A 5,148-nucleotide genomic window follows, 5' to 3' on the forward strand; every position below is an offset into this window, starting at 1 on the left:
GGATCGCAGCTTGTCATCCTACTCGTCTTCAGCGTGTGATCAACCCGTCAGCTACGCTGCAGTTTGAAAATGCTTTTAAAGAATCTAAACTTTGTAAATTGGATGGTGGCTGTGGTCTCAGTGCTGATGAGCTAATTTCCTCCTTTGGCTCCACCTGCACTGACATCCTGGACTCTGTTGCTCCTTTTAAAATTAAACTTATAAAGCCATCCTCAGAACCATGGCTAAATAACACAACCCGCTCTCTTAGGCGTACTTGTAGACAAGCTGAAGTAAATGGAAAAAACCAGCTCCAGGTCTCCTAGAAATTCTTAGAGACGCCTTGCAAGCTATCAGAGAGCTGTAAAAATCCTAAAAACGAAATTCTATCCAACATTGTCTCCAACAAATATCATAGGCCCCAGGTTCTCTCAAAATCTCAACTCACTATAAATCCTAGCAACTGCAGCTCAAATGGGCCCACACTTACATTATGCGAAGATTTTAAAACATTTTTTATTGGTAAGATTCTGTGCTTAGATCTTTACCAACCTCCTCTGCCATACACCTTCAGTCCCTCCTACACTACTCGCTGTCTTTAAGCAGTTTGAGCCTGTATCACTCTCCTCACTATCTAAGATAGTTCAGAGTCTGCGGCTTAAATTGTCCCTTAGATATCCTTCTTTTAAAGGACTTTTTAATACTGTCGGGTCCAGCATTCTTATTTTATAAACACATGTCTGAGTACAGGTTGTGTCCCAGCTGCATTTAACATGCTGTAGTGCAGCCTCTTATCAAAAATCTGATCTGGATCCTGACGTTCTCTCTAACTTCAGGCCTTTTCCAAACTACCTTTTCTCTCGAAGTGCTGGAGAAAATAGTCTTGAACCAATTACAACATTCCTCAATAACCTAGCATCTAGGACAAGTTCCATCTGGCTTTAAACCACGGCCTAGTACAGAAACAGCACTTTAAGGTTTTTAATGATCTCCTTTACAGTGAATTCAGCAACTCTGCTGTGCTGGTGCTTTTAGACTTGACTGCCGCTTTGATACTGTGGATCACACAATCCTTTTATCTCGCCTTTAACACTGTGTAGGTATCAAAGGTATTGTCTGAGAATGGTTTCAGTCATACTGACTGATAGGACTTCTCTGTTCATTTAGCTAACACTCTTCGTCAGCTGCTCCTCTTACCTGTCCCTCAAGCTCTATTCTGGGCCCTATCCTCTTTCACTGTACATGCTGCCACTGGGGTTCCATTTTTCAGAAACACAACTCTCCTATCATGTTTTGCGGATGATGTCCAAATCTACTTGCCAATAAATCTAAACCAAAGAGTCTGTGCAGCCATTGTTTGACTGCTTAAAGGAGGTTAAAAACCTGGATGGAGTTAAACTTCCTCACTCTAAACGAAAACAAAACAGAAATCATCACGTTTTGGACGTTCGATGCTCGGGTGACCCTTTTGCATTTTGGGCCCTTCAGCCTCCCAAAATCAATCCACTATTAAAAATCTTGGTGTTATTTTTGATACCTCCTTTACTTTTAGTAAACAAATCAGTGCAGTTGTCAAGACCAGTTTCTTCAAGTTAAGACTTAGAGCTAAAATAAAGGCCTATCTCCTCGAAAGACCTTGAAAAAGTCATTCATGCTTTTTTCACTGCTCGGCTGATTATTGTAATTTCTCTAATATGGGCCTACACCGAAATCTTTAAATCGGCCCAGCTAGTCCAAAATGCAGCTGCTCGCCTTTTAACTAAACAAAAAACACTGAACACAAAACGCCATCCTGGCCTCCCTCCACTGGCTCCTGTCCGTTACAGGATGATTTTAGATATTTATTGCTGTTTTTAAGGCCTTAAAGGGTTTGGTGCCATCTTACCTGGCTAATCTCTTATGCCACCATTCTCCAGTCAGAACGCTGAGGTCGTCAATCAGCTGCTCTTACGTCCCAAGATCAACTAAAAAATAAGGGCGATAGAGCCTTGTGGCGCCCCCACCCATATGGAACCCTCCCCATGCATATAAAGCGGCAGACCTTACAAACATTTAAATCACTGCTTAAGACGCCCTGTTTTGCTGTGCTTTTAACCTCGTTAACCTGATTGTGATGTTTTAAAGTGTTGTTTTTCTCCCTGTAATGTATTTTGGTTGGAGTGATTTTTACACTTGTTTTTATGTATTTGACATTGACCTGTTCAGCACTTGTGTCACTGTTGTTTTTAAATGTGCTATGGAAATAAAATTGACATTGACATTGACATGACATTGACATGTATCCTAGTTCACAATTCCTGGACCATGTTACAGTAAAGGACCATAGACATGAAGCAATAGGCCATCCTTTGTCTTACAGTTCCAACAATTTGGCATGTCTTTCAAACTAAGTTTAAAACAATCGGGAGAGTGTAGTAGAAGCGATGCATCATTTTGAACTAAATAAGATAACCTCACATGGGTTAACGTTTAATTTTTTCTACAATTGTATCACACTCATCATTCAGTATATATTCAGATCCTGTCCAATTCTTTTTAAGGACTGACCAGGCGCAATCCTGCGGTTCTAATAGATAATACAACAGCAGCTACGTACCTTTACCATATTTCATCAACACCTTATCTGAACATGCTGGTGCCTTTTGGATCCTCAAACATTTATGGAATTGTTATGTAACCACGACATTAACTACCACAGTGCATGTCTTTAGACAACATTACAGTAACGAAGCATGTCAACTCTGGCTCTCTTTCACACAAACACAAAACCAACAGAGTCACAGCAGCACATGCAAGTCATGATGTTTTTAACGAAATAGAATTATAATATTATACATTTATCTGATGAAATGAAGAAGGAGGCAGACTAGCATGTCTATCACACATATGTTTTGTATCATGATGATGTATGTATGTAGTATGTATGTATGTACTGAGCTGGGAATAAGCCATCGTTTTAAACTGACACTGTAGTTGAACTGAACGCTATCTCGCTTCTTAATTTGTTCCTGGAAAAATATACTCACTGTGTGGGAACATTTCTGAGGACCAGAGGTCCTGAATCACTTCTCCATCTCCTTTGTTGATAGCATGAAGGCCGTGAAAGCACTGCCCCTCCTGATTGGATACTGAGCTCCACCACCTTCTTCTTTACTTCTCCATCTTGCTCTCCTCCTCTTTCTCCCCCTCCATCTCCAGGGAATGAATCAAAGTCTGAGCAGCCAACCGTGGACTGTTAATCTCAGACAGGACAAAGAGTAAACACAGGGTGTTCACTGTTGGATTCAAATGTTGTTTTACTGTACCGTGTCTCTTTTAGTTATGTTGTAAACAGCATATTTCCTAGAAAGCCACATACTGTAGGTACAATTGCAGTGACTGAAAACTCTGAATGTGCTGCCTAAAATCAACCCAAGCATGAAATTGTATACCCTTTGTAACCATTTAAAATGTATCCATATCACCAAAATAACTCTGCATCTAGTCAGTAACTTCTTTTTGTCTGACCCAAACCCTGTTTTACCCGTGTCCTCTGCAGGTTTGAGACTGAGGACCTGGTTCTGAGATGGATACGCTCAGGCTGTACTTCACTGTCAACAGCCCTCCGCTGCCTCTAACTCTAGAAGAAGCATTGCCGTATTAAAAATCCTCCAATTTTCATAACAACACAAGCACTGTAATCCATTTTTTTTCAAACCTGACACATCTATTCAAAGATGTCACAATGAGATGGTGCTGCTCTACCTGTCCAGGAGCTGCATAAACCAGTGACCTTTGACCATGAAAAAGTGCTTTGATTGGTGTAGAGAGAGCAGTGATAGACACTCCTCTTGGCAAATCCCACTTGACTGAGATGTCCCACACAGTTGGGTGCAGAGCAAAACGCAGCGACGCATCACCTGATAGAAAAACAAAAATTTGAGGAGGACGTTTTTTTTTTCCCCTCAATGTAGTTACTTTCATTTGTAATCATGTCTTAGCACTTTCATTTCAATGTGTATAACTACTGTAATGTCTTACTTTGGGTTGCATCCTGTCAGTCCCTGTGATGAACTGAGCGTGACCTCCTCCTCCTGGCCAACCCGTTGATAAGAGCTGAGCTGGCCCCTTTCCCAATCCCAAAAGAGAAACACCTACAATACAGTACGTTTTCTTTAAATACACAAAGAATTAGAATATTAAACCTATTCTGGTAATTGGGCGGGTGTTGGTATGGCCTTGATTTGTGTGTGGTTTTACCTGTGAAAACCTGAATTCTTCTTCACCAGATTTAAAACGTCTTTGGTGTTCTCCACCTCTCCGTCAGTAAAGACAAAGCAGGGAAGAGTTACCATATCACCTAAGTACATCACATCATACCCAAAGCATGCAGCTTGTTTTAAAGTGATCTACATCATTTTTCAAGAGTTAGGTTAGATTATTGTTTCAGTAGTGTAAAAGACTGGTTTCAAAACACTTAAAATATAAAAGTAAAGTAATATGTGGAAAAAAATTATGATATCAATATGCTTTTTAAATTAAACTGCTTAACTTAAACTTCAAAAACTTAAAGTTTTTTGGAACAATTAGCTTGTGGTTTGTGGTGCGAGAGCTTGCAGTGCATTTGAAAGGAGTTGTTTCTGCATCCAACCATTTTTAAAAATTCTTCCAGGTTTGGCCAGGGATGTAAGGGTTGGCTGGTCTTCTCTCTACCAACCTATTGCTGATGCTGGTGGGGACATTTTGCTTGAGTTCTCTTGCGTCTCAGCCACGGATATCTTCGCACATAATACTTCGTCAGCTATTTCCAGCTGGAAAGTGAGCGATTTGTGTCATGTGCAAGTGCACAATAGGGTGTTAAAAGTATAGTTCATACTTCTCATCCAATCACAATCAAATTCACTCTATCCGGATGGCGCGATTTATCTGGATAGATATTTTTTAAATTTTTTTATTTAACAATGACCAGAACGGAATGAAAAAAAGCCAAATGGAATAGGAGTAACAAGGCATTTTAAGATGTCAAATGTACAAGTACAGATTATTGCAGGACAATGTAAGGATAGAAATAAAAAGTCTGCTGTAATAATTACTCTTGTAAAGTATACATAGATACCAAATTTCTACTTAAGTAAGGAAAAAAGTATTTGTACTTTGTTACTTGACACCTCTGTTGACTGGAAAGTTTTG

At 39.8% G+C, this 5,148-nt stretch overlaps 2 long non-coding RNA genes across 2 annotated transcripts in view; one reads left to right on the top strand and one right to left on the bottom strand.

The window, feature by feature from the left end:
• LOC116687099 (uncharacterized) overlaps positions 1-5,035 on the top strand; it is a 13,896-nt gene extending 8,861 nt beyond the window's left edge. Inside the window, exon 3 of the long non-coding RNA XR_004331463.1 lies at positions 5,025-5,035. This is a non-coding gene — a long non-coding RNA (uncharacterized LOC116687099). The remainder of the gene's footprint in view (positions 1-5,024) is intronic.
• The window catches only part of LOC116687102 (uncharacterized), a 12,641-nt gene extending 7,582 nt beyond the window's left edge, over positions 1-5,059 (bottom strand). Inside the window, exons 1-2 of the long non-coding RNA XR_004331465.1 lie at positions 4,991-5,059; positions 3,824-3,827 (exon numbers count right to left, since the gene is read on the bottom strand). This is a non-coding gene — a long non-coding RNA (uncharacterized LOC116687102). The remainder of the gene's footprint in view (positions 1-3,823; positions 3,828-4,990) is intronic.
• Positions 5,060-5,148: the final 89 nt, after the last annotated feature.

This window comes from Etheostoma spectabile, chromosome 3, assembly GCF_008692095.1.
Source record: "Etheostoma spectabile isolate EspeVRDwgs_2016 chromosome 3, UIUC_Espe_1.0, whole genome shotgun sequence".
Taxonomy (NCBI): domain Eukaryota; kingdom Metazoa; phylum Chordata; class Actinopteri; order Perciformes; family Percidae; genus Etheostoma; species Etheostoma spectabile.